This window comes from Megascapheus bottae, unplaced genomic scaffold, assembly GCF_031878675.1.
Source record: "Megascapheus bottae isolate mThoBot1 unplaced genomic scaffold, mThoBot2.hap1 HAP1_SCAFFOLD_289, whole genome shotgun sequence".
NCBI classification, from domain to species: domain Eukaryota; kingdom Metazoa; phylum Chordata; class Mammalia; order Rodentia; family Geomyidae; genus Megascapheus; species Megascapheus bottae.
In genome coordinates, this window is record NW_028327603.1 from 96354 (window position 1) to 116200 (window position 19847).

Consider the following 19847-nt stretch of genomic DNA (forward strand, 5'->3'; position numbering starts at 1 on the left):
AAGTTTCAAGCCTAATATTAATTTATTTAAAATGTTTGAGAAAGTTTGCATAGAAAATCTAGACAAATTAAAAAAATATTATTTGGTTTTACCCCACTTTCTCAAAACTCCTTATATTCGATAGCAGAAGAAATGGAACGGTACAGCATTAACTTATGCACATATCAGCTGTTTCTATCTTAACTAGGAAGCACTGTTTCATCTCTTATCAGACACAAAATGGATTGAAAGTTAATTGGAAAAGTATTTCAGAAGAAAAGTGGTAGAGAAAGGTCTAATAGGTTTTTGAAGATGTAAAGATTCATATTTTTATGTTGGAAAGGATACCAAACCAGAGAAAAGTTTCTAGTTAAGAACACAGTGAATATTTTTAATGTATGAAAAACCTAGCTACAATACAGCAAAATAATAATAGTAATAATAATAATAATAATAAATCTACAGTTCCACTATACCTAGCAGGTCATGAAATATTTGTGATAAGCTTGAACAACCACTTTTTCATGAACTTAATAATTTTTTCTTTTCTTTTCTTTTTTGGTTAGTCTTGGGTCTTGAACTCTGGGCCTGGGCGCTGTCCCTGAGCTCTTCACCAAATAAAGGTTATACCCTTTATTTTAAAAGCTATACCTTTTCAAATTAACATTAAAACTTATACCACTTCTGCTTTTCTGGTGGTTAATTGGAGATAAGAGTCTTACAGACTTTCATGCCCAGGCTGGCTTTGAACTACAATACTCAGACCTCAGTCTTCTGAGTGGCTAGGATTACAGGTGTGGGTCACTAGCTCCTAGCTTAATCTTTTTTGCTAAGTACTCACTTTGTTTTCAGATGAGGGACTGCTTTCCCAAGAGCCCTCTTTGTCTATTGATATCACCTCAAAAACCTTCTTCTTTTCAGTCACCATCTGTGGCTGCCTGCCTAGATATTATATATTCTTCCTGACCCCTGGAACTTGATCTGCATATATTATCATTGTGCATATAGTAGTTGTGTAGTTCTTTTTTTGCCAGTCATGGGCTTGACCTCAGGGCCTGGGCACTGTCCTTGGACTTTCTCAAGGCTCAGCACTCTACCACTTGAGCCTCAGCACCACTTCCAGCATTTTTCTATGTATGTGGTACCAAGGAATTGAACCCTGGTCTTCATGCATGCTAGGCAAGCACTCTGCCACTAGACTGTTGCCATTATTATTTGAATGGTGTTGGGTGTGTCTGGTGTTTACAGAGGAAATGGGTGTAGGAATCTGAGTGGATCAGGTCAAGAAATTTTCCTTTTGTGTGGTGAGTACTATGGAATTAGCGTCAAGCATTGACCAGCAACTGACCTTTCTCATGGGACCTGGAACAGAATTTCCTCTGCTGTGATGGACTCCATACTGACAGACATAGCCACACCCTAGACTTCAAGAGTTTAGGTGACCTATTACCAGCTTTGATCAATTTTGTGAAAGACAGGCTGTTCACCCTGGCATTTGCAGACAATTACCAAATATAGTGATACTCATGGAGACATTTAGCTTGTCGACTGCTTCACAGATAGGTTTTTCTGCTCATAAGTATTTCACTGTACAGCTGTCATTAAGACCTAAATGCTCAGGCTTACAGAATACACATTATTCTCACTTATTTTATTGTGTCAAAGTGGTTATGTGGTGCTTCTGTATTTCCTGAATAAATATCAGTTTTAAAGTATAGCCGTCTTTCAAAAAATGTTTTTGTTTTTAAGCTCACACCTGTAATAGTAGCTACTCAGGAGGCTTAGGTCTTGAGGATCATGGTTCAAAGCCAGCCCAGGCAGAAAAGTCCGCGTGAGACTCTTCTCTCCAATTAACCACTCAAAAACCAGTAGTGGAGCTGTACCTCAAAATGGTAGAAAAGAGAGCTCAGGGACACCCACCATCTAGGTTTTGAGTTCACACCCCATGACTGACTTAAAAAAAAGTTTAATTTTGCTGATATTCCCAGAATTAATTCTATTTTGACCTTTTGGGACAGTGGGCTGGTGGGCTGGAGGACTTTCAGTCTCTCTGGATCTCAACACTATGATTATGGATGCAGGAAGGCGTCTCTAGGGATTATGGGTAAAACCTATACTCAATAAACACCTAGGTCCTGTAATAACTCTGTAGGTTCCTATCCTTACTGTGCAAAGTCATCATAAACATGGCAACTTATGACAGTATACAAACAATAATAGAACTCAAGAAAACAGCACTGTTTTCTAGTACCTTTTCTCTAAAAAAAAAAAAAGGTGGGGCAGTGGCAGTGGCTCAAGTCTATAATTCTAGCTACCTGGGAGCCAGAGATTGGAAGATCAAGATTCAAGGCTAGTCTAGTTCAAAAAATAAATAAATAAATTGTTTCTGAGATTCCATCTCAACAGTGGTACACCCTGGGGAAGCATAACGAAAAGGATTGCAGTCCAGGCTGGCCCAGGCATAAAGCAAAATCCTATCTGGAACATAATCAAACCAGCAAGTGGTCGGCAGCGTGATTCAAGAGATAGAGCACCTGTCTTTGCAAGCTCAGAATCCTGAGTTCAAATCCTAGCATTGCAAACTAAAAAGCAAAAACAAGAGCAAAAGCGTGTGTCCATGCCTGGCGTGCCATTCACTGGCAGCAGAAACTCAGAAGGAGGCGGGAGTTGTAAGACAGGATAGGAACATTTAGTTTAATTGCCTGGGGAGGGTCAGAAACAACTCTTTGTTCAGCCCCACCAAGCTAATTAGTTGAAAAAACAACATTCTCAGCCCATAAACAAGAGTCTTTTTTTTTCTATAAGCAATTAGGAATGACCCTAATCTTATTCACTTAAACATACATCCCACAGCAAAGCTGGAAAGACACCAAAGCATTGGAAAGACACCAAAGTTGAGGCTGCACAACTGCCTTTGTGAATCCTCAAAGCTTCCCAATGAAAGATCAACTGCCCTTCCTTCGAAGATTTTCTTCTTTGCTTTCTCCTGAGCATAAATTTCCAGATGTGCAGCAGGTGACAGCAGGAAGCCAGAGTTCTAACCCATCATACTAACCCAGCCCTTCCCCTGCCCAACCTCACACCTCACACATTGCTCCCTACTGGACAGTTTGCATTGTCTCTGCCTTCTGCCAGCCTGGAAATACTGTGAGGCCCAGTGAAGAGCCATCACCTGCCATCTGAGTGCTCTACTGCTTTACACAGGGAAAGGATGAAGCAAACTATTGTTGAATAAACCAATGGAGGATGGATGGATGGATGGATGGATGGATATGAAAGGAAGGAAGATAGATGGATGATGGATAGAAGGATAGGGAATGGATAGGATAGATGATGGGTGGAAAGGTTAAAGAGAGGAAGAAAGGAAAAAGGAGGAAAGAGGAGGACGGGAGTTTCTTTAATAGGGAATAAAGAGATCATTTGTTAGTATAAAGATTTGCAAATGATCACAGCAAATAACACTTCAAATGGGAGAGAGGGGAGAAGAAGAAGAGGGGGGGAGAGGGAGAGAGGAGGGGTGAGGCTGGTGCTCCAAGGTTGAGGGGTAACTTAAAAAAAATAATCCAACTAACTGAAAGAATGACTGGTGCAGCCAGGAGCAGAATTCAAATTTTGGAGCTCTATTCTCCCAGCTGGGCACTTAAGAGTTTGGCTCGTGTGGTGGTGGCAGTTCACGGAGAGTTCAAATCCCCTCACAGACACGTGTGGGTGAATAAGTGGCATAGTCTTTCTTTCTTCCAAGTGCTTGATAGAAGCTTCCAGATGTATGGGGGTGTGCATAAGAGAGCCTCGAGTGCTCCACTCTCGATGGAGTCTATAAATATGCATGTTGGGTATCATGAATCATTTAGAGCTGGCTTGGTTGCTTTTCTTTTCTTTCTTTCTTTCTTTCTTTCTTTCTTTCTTTCTTTCTTTCTTTCTTTCTTTTTTTCTTTCCCTTCCTTCCTTCCTTCCTTCCTTCCTTCCTTCCTTCCTTCCTGGCTATCTAACTTTATTCTTGAAACTTCTTGCTAAGTTTGAAAGGACACCAAGGCGGAGAGAAATGTAGTTACCAGCGAGCTTGAGGCTTAGGGGTGAACACTTGGGCTCTTTCACCACTTTCAGAATTTGTTATCTCCACTTATTTCGCTTTGGACTTTGAGTTTACTTCCCCTCGTGGGGGCTCTGTCTCCACGTCAGAACAAAGGGATACTAAGTCCACGCAGTGTGTGGATATAAAACACTAGTACAGCAGACAGAAGGAGCACGCAGAATGGCTGGCCTCCTTCCTTTCCTCGTATGACTCTAGTCCACAGCCAAATCTAACTACATCATACGACAGCCAGGCCTCAAAGGTTAGCAATTACCAGTCAATAAATGTTGCTCAAATAGAAAGTAATGGAGGAAGCTGCTTCTGACAGGGTCTCAGCCAAGCTATGCTACAGTAAGAAAACACTAAGTCTGTTGTTTTCATATCCTATGCTCTCCCTTCTTCCTCCCTTTTTCTCTCTCTCTCCTTCCCTCCTTTCTTCCCTCCCCCTCCCTCCCTCCTCCTCCTCTCCTTTTCCCTCTCCCTCTCTTCTGGTGTAAGACTTGAACCCAGAACTTCACATATGCTAGCCAAACATGGGACTACTTGTGTCACACCCCATCCCTAGATACTGATTGTTTTATTTTTGTGTTTTTGGAGACAGAGTCCCTCTACTACCTTTATCTGAGTTGGCCTTGGTCTTGTGATTCTCTCAAGTAGCTGGAATGACAGATTTGTGGTACTATACCTGGCTATCATAAATAACCTCTTCCACCCTCATACTTTGTGTTTGCCTGGATAGCTTTGTCACCCCCCTCCAGTCCACCCCCAGGGTGTTGTTCTAGAAACTGCCATCATAGAAAAAAAAAACATTAACCTACCATCGATGGTCCACAGGTAAACACCTGACCCAATCAGAGTCCTCCTCTGAGATCGGGATACTGGGAACTTGTATTGATTGTATTGGTTTGCCAGATCAGCTTGAGACCTGCTGATATCTGTGTCTACTTTCACATGGACACATAGATATCATATGATATTCTCCCACAGAGGAGTGGAGAATGCCAGTCTAAGTGAAGAGATTGGGTAGGAAAAGGCGATTCAAAGATAAGACGAATTGATAGAAGAGGTGGGCGTGGAAATGTGGAAAAGTCCCAGTTTCCACTCAGACACATGACCTGCTCACGTGCCTTCCACGAATCACCCGAGTATTCTGATTTCCTGAAACTCATCATGTTTCTGTCACAACCAAGAGTCAAGGTCTGCCAACTTTAACGTTTTGGTTAAGTTCAAAATAATTTCAAATTACTCTTTTATTTCAGATCATTTCCATGTGAATTCTTGCCCACTAAGAAAACAGGAAGAATGGTTTTCTAGAACCATCCACTCACCCCCACCCACCTACCTACAGAGTATACCTCACTCAGACCAGTGCCCCAGCTAAGGACTGGAAGCTACTCTGTCTACATTCTAACAGCTGGCTCCTAGTGCCTCTCCTGAAGGAATGGCTTCTACCTGTCACTGCATGTGGGCTGGTTCAGTTTGGAATTGGAGTGGGGGAGAGTGAGGGATAGTTTAGAACCAGAGCGGAAGATCTCCTTTCAAGCAACTGACCTCACTCAATGAGAACAAGGAGAGCCAGCAAGGTCAGTATGTGAACTTGGCCTATATCCAAGGAACATATACAGTCTCCACTCAAACCTTTCTGTCTGGAATATAATAGGCCCTGAGAGACAGCCTATGAGCCAGTGAACTTGACCCCAACAGCCATCCTTCACTTTTCTCACCTCCAACACCCTCCCCCGCAAACTTCTTCCCTCTCCATTAAGTGTCCCTGGCCCTAAAGCCGTCACACCTTCCCAGGAAAGGAATCATTTCTAGTTTCATGTTGCATAATATGAAGCAAGGATTTGAGGACAATGGTTTCAAATCTAATTATGGTACTACATGGACCTCCTGTCTGACCTCGGCTTTCAAGATCAATACAGATGTTTTGTCTGTTTCCATCATCTGGGTAGTTTTCAAACCAAAGTTAAGTTTACTCCCAGGTTCAGTGCTGAGTCTTTCTAGAAGAGAGCCCTTCCATATAGAAAGGGCACACTACCATCTAATGGGGCATCTTGGCCTTCAAAACTTTCTGGTAGGATCCATGTTCCCAGCCACCCCCTCTCCTCCCCCCCCACAGATGGGCACTAAAAATATTTGTAGGGTGAATTAAAGGGAACGAAGGTAGTTAGAAATTTTGTTAGTGTAAACTGGGTACCAGTGGCTCATGCCTGTAACACTGGCAACTCAGGAGGCTGAGATCTGAGGATCTGAGGTTCAAAGTCAGCCCAGGCAGGAAAATTTATGAAACTCTCATGTCTAATTAACACTGTGGCTTAACCAGAGAGTTCTAAGCATCAATCAACCAATCATTCAGTCAGTCAATCTAAGGGTCAGCACCCAGGTTCTGAGTTCAACACTCAGTTCTGGCATGTGTGTGAGCATACTTTTGTGTGTGTGCGCGTGTGTTTATGCATGTGTACACACACACGCACACACACATAATCTTAACAGAGCATACATTTTTTTTAAAACCAGGTTCAGAAAAGTTGGATGTCTTGCTCAACATCACACAGCTCATGTGGCAAGATTGGAACTCTAGGTAATCAGTGGTTGATCACCTATTACTGGTGTCCTGCTTGACATGGAGGCTAATAATGCTAACATTCATTAACTCTACCAAGAATCTCATAATTTAAAAGAAGACCAAGGGATGAGTACATTTGTATAATGGTTACTACTGATTGCCATTATTGACTGAGTTTCGTGCCTGTAACCCCATCCTCCCATGCATATACATTCTCATGTAATCCGTCTTAGAATGGTATGAGAGGACAGATGATACTTTACAAGTAGGGAAACTGAGGCACAGAAAGTTCAGTTGTTTCACCTGGGTCACCACACAAGTCCACAGCCACTCAGTAGCTGGACCAAGGTAGACCCCAGAGACCTGTGCTCTTTGCCTTGAGCATTGACATCCCCAGGCATAAGATGGGAAGCACGATCTTCAAGAACCATTTTTTTGCCAGTCCTGGGCCTTGAACTCAGGGCCTGAGCACTGTCCTTGGGCTTTCTCAAGGCTAGAGCTCTACCACTTGAGCTACAGCACCATTTCTGGCTTTTTTCTATGTATGTGGTACAGAGGAATTGAACCCAGGTCCTTGTGCATGCTAGGCAAGCACTCTACCACTAGAGCACTCCTGGCCCAAGAACCATTTTTTTAAGGCAGGCTGTACATCCAGTGTCCTGCATGGACTGCCAGGAGATGCAGCAAACCCAATGGACTTGATGAGACTCAACCTCAAACCTACCAAGTGCCCATGCCATGTGGTGGACACACAGAGGGCAGGTCAAAGAGGGAAACAAAGAGACCTATGCCAGCGTGAACTGGGTGGAAGCCACAGGAAGACCACAACGGCACAATGCACAGAAGTAACTCCCATTACTCTGCTGAGACTCTGGGCATTCATCACAGCAGAGCAAGAAATGGGGTGCCCAGGACCTAGAAAAGACCCAGGACCCTAGCAGCAGACAGCGTTGGAGCCTTTCACCTGGAAGGTCTTTGGAGCCATTTGGATTCCTTTTCCAATGATCTTCCTGGTGTGATAATACACATTCTCATTCACACATTGCCTTGTGGATCCTTCTTGATGTTCTTCCCTTACGTGGAATGCCAGAAAACATACTGACCACCACAGGACAGGGTGGCCCAATGGCATTGTCTAGCATACACAATGCCCTGGGTTCAATTCCTTAGTACACAGAAAAAGCCAGAAGTGGTGTTGTGGCTCAAGTGGTAGAGAGCTAGCTTTGAGAAAGCTCAAGGACAGTGCCCAGGCTCTGAGTTTAAGCGCCAGGACTGGCAAAAAAAAGGAAAAAACAACTGACCACATAGAAGGTACTTAACAAGTGTCTACTGGTTGGCCAAAGGACTGCCCACCCAGGCCTACCTGGCACTGGTCATTTTAGAGCTGTCTAAGGAATCGATTTTATTTCAAACAGGTTGTAAGATACTATTTTCTTTTCTTTTCCTTTTTACTCTTCCTTGACAATGAAGTGCCTTTGAAAGTTCCTAAGTGATAGATATTATCCTACAATCAAATGTTACCCTGCTGTTTGATATCTATTCAAATCCAGTCTGGGCTAACTCTCATGTGCCAGATGCTTGGGTTGAACTAAGTTTGCTGAATCTTCAAAACAACCCTGAAAAGGGGGGGGGGGAGAGAAGTGGCAGGGGAGGGGGAGGAAGGGGGAAATTCTATCGTCTGTTTTCCTAGATAAGGGAACTGAGGCACGTGCGTGAGTTTATTTGTTCACAACATGGTGGACCTGAACTTGAGCACATAAGTGAGTTCACCAGCTCATAAATGGCTGGGTAAAGGTTTCACCTCTGTTCTCTTTGCCCCAGAGCCTTGGCTCTGTCACCTCCATAGAAGCTCCTGGAAATGTCTTGGTGATAAACATCCAGATGACCATGGCTGTGATAACTTTGTACTGGCCAACACCTATCACCTTGCTCTATCCTATGTAGGTGTCCACCTCATCACTTAAAAGAACAACTTCATTTGCTCAGCAGAGCCTCTGTGAAGCAAAGTTCTTTTTTTTTTATCCTGAGGAAGAAGCCGAGACTAACAAGGTGGAGACTTGATCTCCACAGGGATGGGAGTTCAAGTCACAACCAGTGGCCTCTAGATCAGATGCCATCTACCTGGTTCGGAGTGGAGGCTCCAATCTCAGCGCACCACTCTCAGCTCAACCCATCCCATCCCTCCTCCACCCAGAAAGAACAAAAGGAAACCTTCCCTGGAAGCACCAAGCAAAGATGTCAGCATCCTGTGTCGCCATAGCAACCAGCCCTCCTCCATCTCCTCAGGAGGAGGGGGGGGAAGCAAAAGTCAAACTGAGCCTCCTGTGGAACATTCTGTGGGTAAACACCAGGACCAGTGTGTTTGGGCCTCTGTTTTCTCACGTCAATAGGGTGAATCATTCTTGGAACAGGGGCTGGGAAGCTGACCAGGTTCCTAAGTAGATAAGGTTAATAGTGCTCTTCCAGAGATGGCGGGGTCACTTTGAAAATTAATCCTGTTTTATTTTACTTTCTTTCCTCTAGAATGTGGGCTTATACATGAGCAGATTCAAAATCAGAGAAGAGAAGCCAACAGCAGTTCCTGGCAAGGGATCTGTAAGCATTACCACATCCCCTTTTAGGCTGACATCATCTTATTGCCCATCTCTTGGCAAGGTCTTGTCAACTTGAAGATTGGCAGATAGGAGAAAGAACACAGCAAGAAACCAAGGGATGTGAAAGCTTGGTGCCACTGTGTTCACAATGTCTAACCTGAGTCCTGGTGGAGGCCTTGCTCATTCCTAGTCTAGTTACAGACTGCAGCTATGAGCAATGATTTGGTTTGGGGCTCAGGGGTTGTTGGGGGGAGTGCTTTTGTTGCCAATATTTGATCTTGGTAGGAGAGGACGTGGAAGCTGAGGTTAGAAAGACAAGAAGCAGTAAGCTATAGGACCATGTAGAAAGAACATCTCAGACCAAAGTCATAAGCAGGTTCCAGGGTAATAACTACTCTCTCTGGATGGAAGTGGGTAGTGGGCTCTATAAGAGAAGTGTGGGGGTGGGGGGTATGGATAGGACATGGAAACTGTGGTGGAGGGGGGAGTGAACTAGGAATGTGATGGAAGTTTTATGCTAAATATTGTGTGAAGTCATTGGCAAATTCTAAGGCAAAGCAAAGGGAAGGGGCTATGTTATTCTCAGAGCCTGGCCTATATAACCAGTACTCAAACATGGGATGAATGAGCTGAGATAATGCACAGAAGTGTTTTTCAAGCAGTGAAGTATTGCAGAAAATTTTGAGATCACAAAACTATTGCAGACTTCTAGGTAGCAAGGAGGGAAAGCGAGAAGCATCTGATTCGTAGAACACCCCATCCCTGTGAAAATCACTCCGAGCCACATCAAGATGCAAAGCTGGCAAGAGCCCCACCCACACAGACTTCTGAAGAAATCACCAGCAAGGAATTCTTTCTTGTCCACCAGAGACAGAACAGGAAGGTGAAGAAGGGCAGGGCAGGGGGGTGGAGAGGGAAAGCCCTGAGAGCTGAGATCTGTGTGGCTCTGGTGTGGAGGAAGTAGGTTCTAATGAAGTACTGACTTCCCCACTGACCTCTTCTCCACAATGCAGCTGCTTTATTAGAGCCACTTGGTGGCTGGGATAGCCAGAGTTGTGACTGAAGAAGGAATGAACAGTGGGACCTTGTTGCAAAGAAGATGTGAGCTGGAAAGTGGGGGGAAGGGTAGTTCAGGATACAGGGTGTGCCACACACACACACACACGCACACACACACACACAGAGCAGCAGTTTGGAGCAGTAGAAATTTTGTCCTTTGGCTCATGTTGAATGTGCTGTTTGGAAATGCCATGCTAAGGAATCCATGGTTGTAACAAATTCATGGATACATTTTCACTTTCATGTCAGGGAGACAAAGAGCTGGACTCTGCCCACGCTTAGCTATAGCCGGCAGGTTTCAGCACTCTGGACAGCAGCCAGGCGGGTTCATCAGCCCTCCCTTAGGTGGTGATGAAGATTCACCAAGACTCCCAGGCTCAATGGGGAAAGCCAGGAAAACCCACCCATAGTGTCAATTGGCAAACATCAAGCCTTGCCTGACCCTGTTTCCATTTCCAAGAGAATTAAAGAGGAATTAAAATCCAACAATCTGGGATATAGGAAAATAATTTCTTACCGTACTTGAAATGTGCCGTTGCACTAAAATTACATGGAAAGTGCACATATTTTCAAAAGATTTATGATGAGAAAGAGGAGGAAAAACTCTAAAAAGCAGTTGGTAGGCTGTCAATAAAACTCAAAGAAACATGAACTTGTTGAGAAGTGGTTAAATACATGGAACTACCTTCATATGGTAGAATACTATGCAGTCATTAAAACTGTTTCCAAAAACTCAACAATGACCTGGAGAAACACTTCAAGTACCAATTTTGAAAATGAGGGCTTTTAAAAAACAATATATAATGCAGAATCTCAATCTATGCATGAATGTTCACAATAGCTTAATTCCTTCCTTTCTTCTCTCTTTCCTTCCCTTTCCTCTTCTCCCCTTTCTCCACCATCCCTCTTCACCTCCCTTCTCCCCTCTCTCCTCCTCCCTTCAGCCCCTCCCATTTTCTCTAGGGTTTGAACTCAGGGCCTTTCAATATGCTATGCAAATGGCATACTACTTGAACCATGCCCTTTTTTTGTTGTTGTTTTTAAGATAAGGGCTCACTTTTTTTTGCCATCTTTCTATCTATACTTCCCAGGTTGACAAATGTGTACCACCATTACTATCTTTGTCAAGACGATGTCTTAAACTTCCTGCAGGGCCAGCATTGAACTATATATAATCTTCCCAACCGATGCCTATTGAGTAGCTAGATAGTGGGCAGCAGACCCTACACTAGACTATCAGCTTTGTACATGCTGTATGATTCTGTTTATATACCTTTTTGAAAATTATAGTTACATATGCACTTATGGGGTACAAAATGGTATGAGCGTTGGATGACTAAGTCAAGCTAATTAATAGAGGAGTTGTCTCAAAAGTGTTCAGGGAGTTTTTGTGAGAGCATTTGCAAATGTACTCTCAGTGATCTGGAAATATACCTATGCTCAAGTATTAGCTATTTCACCAGGTTCTGTAACAGATCTCCAAAATGAATAATAAATAATTCATGCTTACTCCTTCTGTCTAACCAAGGCTTTATGCCTTATGATTGGCCAATGGCAAGACTAAAGAGAAGCAAATTGGAGTGTTCCAGAGCCTGCAGATGGAGTAGAGGTTGTGAGGACTGGGGCAACACCAGGGTGTTGATTTCTGTATTTGGGTTTTGTCTGGCCCATGCCTGTATGTGTCAGATAAAACTACAGATAATCTCTCTCTCTCTCTCTCTCTCTCTCTCTCTCTCTCTCTCTCTCTCTCTCTCTCTCTCTCTCTCTCTCTCTCTCTCTCTTCCTCTCTCCCTCTCTCTGTCTCTCTTTTTCTCCCACCCCCTGTTTCTTTCTCTCTCTCTCTCTCTCTCTCTCTCTCTCTCTCTCTCTCTCTCTCTCTCTCTCTCTCTCTCTCTCACACACACACACACACACACACACACACACACACACACACACACACACTTCCATGCACCAAGGAGCTCATGCTAAATGATGGTCAATGCTCAATCAATCAAATCTGTGACCAGGGAAACCTTATTTTACACAACCAATGTAAATTTCTTGGTGTTGAGGTTGTGTCAAGGTTATATTCAATGGCACAGTGAAAAAACTGAGCCAAGGGCACGAGAGACGTCTTTTTTTTTCTTTTTTTCAAACTTCTTACAAGCCTATAATTGTTTCAAAGTTAAAAGTTAATTGTAGCAGTACATGCTAAAGACACCTCAGTTTTGCTTTAAAAGATTAAAGAAAAAGAAATGCAAATTTTAGCTGAAAGGAAACATTTCATTATATTAACTGTGATGGGGATTTTTTTGAGAGTTAATGGAATAATGGTCATTTACATATTCTTTCTTACCCATATTTTCTTTTCTAATTTTCTAGGGTAAATATATATCACTGTGGGAATCCCAGAGGGATTGAGGAATATTTGATGGAGGAAAATAAATACATGCCAGGCAATAAAAACATATAACTATTATTTGTTTAAAAAGAGACTGACTAAAAATGTATAAAAGGCAGAGAAGAAAAAACACTGGAAATACAAAAATTTAAGAGCAAAATGGAATTATCCGTTAAACACAATGGGAAACCATGGGGTCTAAAACCAATGCTGTGCAGGACCAATGCAAAAACCTTGCTCAGAAGACAGTCAAAGAACAATGACACAAAATCATCATCAATAAAACAGAAGATGTGGGGAACCAAATTTAGAGATTCAGCATGCCGCCAACTGGTGTTTCTAAAAAGCAACCCTTTAAAAAAAATAGGACAAAATCAGAGAGATAAAATGGAAAAATACCTTCCACATTTCTGGATGATCCAAATTCATCATTTGAATAGAGACCATGAATGCCAATCGTTAGAAATAATCCCATAACTGTTCTAGAATTTCAAGGGCAAATCCAAAAGTTTGTTCCACATAGCTGGGTGTAGCAAGCTACAACAAGACAGCACACAACAAGATGGCTTACCTAGAAAGACTAAAATGCCACACTGGGCTCACACTTTTCTCCTACAGCGTTAAGTTTGAGGAGGGAGGGTTTATTTTTCTTCTCACCCACTGCATTTCTAAGTGGCTCATGACAACCACCTCGACCCAGCCACCTCGATAACCAGCAGTAAAATTTATTAAATAAAACCACTGCTCATTACTGATTAAATCAGCACAAAACCCACTTGCCTCAGTATAACTTTATAATATCTCCAAACAGTGGCTATCAGCATAGGAATAGATGGTCTTAGCCCCTGTTATCATGCACAGTATGGCTATTTTGCTCAACTTGAAGGGTTCTGCTAAATAAGGGACTAAGAAGAAAATGACCTTTGCTTCTCTGAGATGTAACTGCCTCCTTAGAGAGCAAAGGAAGATTGGAAATCCTAAGTATATTCCAAAAGTGAGAAGTTACAAAACCACTGGGGCGACATGTGTCTATGCATTTGAAAGGGAACGATTAGGACACCTAAAAAAAAAAATTCTTTCACGGGAGCAGTAACAACATTGAAACAAAAACATCCACAAGTGAATGGGCAACACACACACACAGGGTTCACACTTGCTATGTGAACGCATTGCACTTGAGTCAGGCCACCAGCCCTTTTTGCATGGGTTATCTTTGAAGATAAAGGCCTGCTTTCTGCCTTGTAGCAGCCTGGACTGTGATCTTTCTATCTGTGCTTCCCCTGTGGCCAGGATAATTGGCATGTACCATTGAATTCAGCCACTTGAGATAAAGGCTCAGACTCTCCCCTCCTCCTCCCCAGGGCTGGCCTCAAACCACAATCCTCCTATTTCTCACTCCTAAGTAGCAAAGATCATACCCTGCCTGGCTGAAAAGGAGCATTATTTAGGATCAAATGGGAGATAATTTGTAACAAAAAGTGTATGAAAGTAACTCTACAAGCTGGGGTTATACACCATCCTTATTTTCTCCTTCTTGGCCTGCTCTTATTATATAACTTTTCCACAATTTATTTGTACTGCTTTTATAATCAAGCAGGGGGGAAAAAGCCATGTTACTTTTGAAGAAAGCAGGATCTCAGAGGTCACAGTGACTTTATGCTATTTGTCCTCTGTGCATCTGGAGAAATAACTCTTTGATTTTGGCCCTAGGCACTTTGAACATATGAGCACAAGACCTACGAAAGGTTTATTCTGGGACAAGTCAGCACAATTGCTCTCAGTCCTGAAGACGGACAATTCTCAAACCTTCTGTCCTTGCTCGGGGTCAGTGCGTCCATCCACCTACTCATCCATGCAAAGAGAAATGACTAGAGAAGGAGCCGGGTGCTCTGAGCACCCCCAAAGCAGATCACGCCACAGCAGCAAGACAAACATGCAAACAAACACAGCCCCGTGTGAATTAGAATACATAGGACAGTCAAGGCATGCAGCCATGTGGAAGAAAAACAAGGGTGTCTGGAATATTCATACAGTATTATTAGCCCTGGGTCTTGAAGGATAGAGAACCAGGTGGGTGGGCGAGGTGGAGAAGATATTCACGGTGCAGCACACAGAGAAAGAGAGAGACAGAGAGACAGAGAAACAGAGAGAGAGACAGAGACAGACAGAGACAGGGAGAGAGGAAGGAAGGAGAGACAAATGAAGATGAGGTGGCAATGTTACTACTGGAACCCTAAAAATTGGAAAGTGAGTAGGAGGATGTGCAAGTTAGGATCCTTTGGTGATAAATCACAAAAATTGGGGAGCTCACTGGAAGAATGTAGGACAGCTCTTACAAGAACCAAAGAAGTGAAAGAATTAGGCTCAGGAAATGCAGCTTTAGGAAGCTTGTGGAAAGCTAGGTTGGTCTCATGGGAAACCTGCAACAGGGTGGAACTCCTGCAATCAGTCCAGTGTTCCTCGGAGGGGGAATTTTAATGGCAGCCAACCATTGGCTGGAGGAAGGGGTGAAGGTTGACTGACAGTGGAGGCTGTCTAAGTGGGGCAACTTCACCTTCCAATGACAAGTCAAGCCCCACCCCCTTCCTTCCAAGCTGTGGTTCTCAACCAAGCGCGCATTTTTCCCACCCAGGAAATATTCGGAAATTCTTTCAAATGACTTTTACTTTCTAAAAAGTAGCAGTGAAGAGAGGTGCTACTGTCATCTACTGGGCATAGGCCAGGACACTCCTCCATATCCTGCAATGCTCAGGCTAGCCCCAGAACCCGTGATTCAGCGCAGGAGGTGAGAAATCATTTTGGATTTGAAGGAGGAAAAACAACAACAACAACAAAACCCCCTGAGCTCGACAGAGAGACAGAAACAACAGAAGTCCATCAGGTAAAAAAAAATGGATGGAAGGACGGAACAAACCATGAGATGATAAGGAGGAGGGGAAATGAGATGGTGAGGGAGGTTCAGGTGTTTGAGGATGATGAAGGTCATGGAAGAGAACTGATGGGCGGGGCAAGTGTGAGTGTGTTCGTATCCATGGCACTGCCTTTGTAATTATATGGCTTTAGACTCCTTACCAATTCCTTGCCTGCTACTTATCAGCAGCTTCCTTAGGGATAGGACTCATCTGTTTTCTTTATCATTGCATTCAAATACCTGGAAAGATGTCTGGCACATAATACAGGATCTTCAAAGTACTTGCTGACAGAATGGACAGATTAGATATAGTTAGAGTCCTGGATGTAGATTGATTGGTAAATGATAGGTTGATGTTGACAGAGAATGTAGAAAGATGGGAGAGGAATAAATGAACTAAGGGTACACTTAGCAATACTTCGTGCACAAGGGAAGAGTTGTAGGTTATATTCCTACAGGTGGTCTGTCAGATTCTTCTCTCCAAACCACTGCGAAGCAAGCTAGCATTTGAGCACACAGCAGAAGACTCCAGCTGACTAAGCCCCATAATTCTTGGACTTTCCAGGTCCTGGCTGAGCCACATGGTATGTGGCTGTCACATTCTGACCTGCACAGGGTGCTCAAATAGGCCTGTGCAGGAAGTGCTCTGTCCCAGGAAGGCAGAGACAAGCTACTAGAATGACTTCAAGGCAGTGTCTTGTCTGTGTAGTCTACTAGTTGTTTATTTATCAAATATATGTATGGTGTCAGCCTACCATGTGCCTGGCACAGTGGCAGATACAAAAGATCCATTGGTTAAAAAGATGCAGCAAAGGTAGTCTTTACTGCTATGGTCTTTAAAATCAATGGGAAGAGGCAGAGAATAAATGGGTCAACAGAGACATATGCAATGATAAATGGTGACAAGCAATATAATTACATAATCAGAATATAGATAAATAACGAAGAAGGAAACTGGCTAGAACCCTATCATACAAGCACACAAGGTCAGGTCAAGGACAGTCTGTGAGAATCTGGTAGTTTCATAGCAGAACAGGAATGGAGTCGATGTGTAGGAAATTAAAAAGTAGCCATTTAAACAATATCCACTACAGACATCATGGTGCAAAGCTTGCTCCATGTATATGCCATGGCCAACATGATCACAAACCAAATGACCCTCTTCCCTGAGATTTTTCCAGAGACTGGAGGGACTCTGAACAGAAAGTGGTCCCTGAGGAAAAGTGCAGGCCAAGGTTGCTCTTCAAACTCCTGGAAACCCTGCTCCAAGCCAATGCCAAAAATAATCCTATTAGTCACATTCGAAGTGCTAAGCAGAAACAAAAAGAAATCAAAATTAATTTCAATTCTTTACAGTGACAGCAGCAATTAAGGTGACAAGATTATGGAAATTATCGCCACCGAGGGAGATCTTTGCCCATGAGGGGGAAAAATAACCAGTAAAACAGGAGAAGTAAGAAACAGGGATTTGAACTGGGTTATGAAAAAAAAAACCTATGGGCCACCAATTCTCTGGGAACTAGAAATGGCCATTTCGCCATGCAATGATAGTTTACTCTGCCGTGACTGTAACTCTGCCTTGGTGGTGGAAAGCGACTGAGGTTTGTAAAGTTTGCACATTCATATAGTAAGATTTTTGCTTTTCATAAGGTGATACTCAAGCAGGTTGTCTCCACTTCTTTGTCTGCTGCCTGGTCCTCTCTCTTTTGAGAACCATACCTTTCTCTGTGCTTTCTCCTTTCTTACTGACCCCATCCACAGCAACCTGGGGTTATAGAGGAGTGTTACAAAGCACTCAACACCATACTTCCTAACCAGTACTGCTGTTTCCTGAGGAACACTAGGAAACCTAGAAAAGACAGAGAGGCAAGCCTGTGGCTTTACTTCTTCAGGAACTTTACTAGACCAGGAGATGAAGGGGCACTTCTGGTGAAAGTAGTAAATACCGTCTGTTCAGTCTGTTGTTACCCATCTACCACCCTCTAGTCTCTGTACTGTCCAGAGAGCCTCGACCCATGTGTCTTAGGAAAAGGCATTTAACTCATGCTCTGTAGAACCACTCATCCATGCACTCACGCATCCATTGATGTATCCATCATTCATTTAGCCATTCAACCATCCATCCATGTATCATCAATACATGCATGCATGGATCCATCCATGCAGCAACCCATCTATCCACACACGCATCTGTCCATCATCCACCCACCCATCTATCTATGCACTTACCCAACAGTTGTTTATTAACCAGTGTGATGAGAAGGGAGGAATGGTAGAAATTTTCAATTGGATGCTCTCATAGGAAAGGACATGACAGAAATAGACGTATGAATAACCAGGTCTAGAGAGGGACCAATTCAAGGCCCTTGTGCTACCTGTATTGGAAAAAGCGAAGAGGAGGGTGGCCAGGTAAGAAGAGAGGAGGGCCTATAAACTAAGGCCAGGGAGCTGCTGGGGATAGAATAGATTATGTAGGACCTATAGCCATTTCAAACATGAAGCTTGAGCAATCATTTCATATTCACATTTCAGCCAAGCTCTCCCCCCCCCACACACACACTGTTGGTCTATCAAGTAGATTCAACCATAATAACAGTATTTATCATCGAAACCACTGTTATTGTTGTTCCATTGGAGACTCGAGAACAATGAAGCAAGCAGAGAAAGTAATTTCCCCAAGGTCAAGGTCACCAAAATGGGAAGGAACACAGTCAGGATCCCATTAGAAGGTTGTCGACCTGAGATGATTAGAGAGATTTTTCTGTCTCCAGATATCTGTGCTGTATAACCTCTTGCTGGGTTAAGCATTGTTCTGCTTGTTTTCTTTCTTGTAGTTGAAGTTGCAGGTACAGAGTCCCCAGTCTCATCCTGATTCAGGGTCTGGGAGCTGTCCCTAAGCCTCTTTGTGCTCAAAACTAGCATTCTACCCCTCCAGCCACAGCACCACTTCTAGTTTTTGAGTGGTTAGTTGGAGATATGAGTCTCATAGGGGCTTTTCTACCTGGGCTGCCTTTGAACCACGATCCACAGATCTCTGCCTCCTGAGTAGCTAGGATCACAGGTGTGAGCCACCAGTGCCCGGTAGGTGTGGCTGTCTTCCAGGTGATTCCTTGTGCGACAAGGAGTCATAGTGGGAAGAGACAGTTGGAGGGAGTTTGGGCCCCAGTTCAGGGCAGGTCTGAGACCGTGCCCAAATCAGCCCTGAACAGAAGCAGGAGTAACCAAGCAGGTTGTGTTCAAGACAGGATATCATTAGGCTAGGACTGAAGGGATTTATCTCATTTCATATAGGAAAGATTCTGTTGCAGTATTTCTTTTAATGATATTTATTCTTTTTTAATAATTGCAAATATAATGCATACTGATGGTGGAAATTACCATTACAAATAAATAGAAAAATAGTCTTTTCTGTTTGTTTGTACGTGTTCTATATCCCTGGCTGTCCTTGAACTTGTGATCCTCTTGTTCTAGCTTCTCTAGTGCTGGGATTACAGGTATGCCCCATCATACTCAGTATTACATTCATGCTTAGTAATTCTGTGCTTTTCAATCCAATATAAATCTGCCCCTTCCATGTATGTACACACACACACACACACACACACACACACACACACGTTCACGTACACGTACATAAACACACACACACTCACCTAGACTCTCTGAGCCTCTGTTTTCTTTTCTATAATATGGAGATAAAAATATTCACCTTTCAGGGTTACATAATGGATGCTTAATTACTTACTCTGTTTGTTTTTCATCCACTTGACATTCTATAATGAACATTTTTCATGTGTCATTAACTACTCTTCAAAAACATGACTTTTAATGGCTGCATAATATGCCATCATTTAATGAGCCATAATTTATTTAACTATTCTGCTCTTATTGAACTTTGAAGTGTTTTCTAATATTTGCTATGCGAGATAACACTGCATACTCAAATCTTTCTTGACATCTTTTTTATTCCCCCTTAGGATAAACTTCCAAAACAGAAATGACACAGAAAAACAGTACATGAATCTTCAATGTTTTTATGCATCTGGTGTCAAATTATTTTCTTGGGGGTGGGGAAATATATATTTCTAATGCCATCTAATGAATAGTTATTTCAAATTCAACACACCAGTCAGAGAAGTGCATGTGTCAGTATGTTTGTGGATGGGAAGAAGAAAGATTGAACCCATAGGATGTTTCAGAGCCATCCAACCTTTTCTATGTATAGAATACATTCAATTCCTTATATGAGAGACTCAGAAATGGATGCACTTTCTAATCAC

The 19847-nt window shown here is 42.9% G+C and overlaps 1 long non-coding RNA gene across 1 annotated transcript in view; it reads left to right on the forward strand.

Annotated features, from left to right (window-relative positions):
* LOC150039581 (uncharacterized) overlaps positions 1-12978 on the forward strand; it is a 52888-nt gene extending 39910 nt beyond the window's left edge. Inside the window, exons 4-6 of the long non-coding RNA XR_016534323.1 lie at positions 9144-9215; positions 9919-10097; positions 12638-12978. This is a non-coding gene — a long non-coding RNA (uncharacterized LOC150039581). The remainder of the gene's footprint in view (positions 1-9143; positions 9216-9918; positions 10098-12637) is intronic.
* The last annotated feature ends 6869 nt before the right edge of the window (positions 12979-19847 follow it).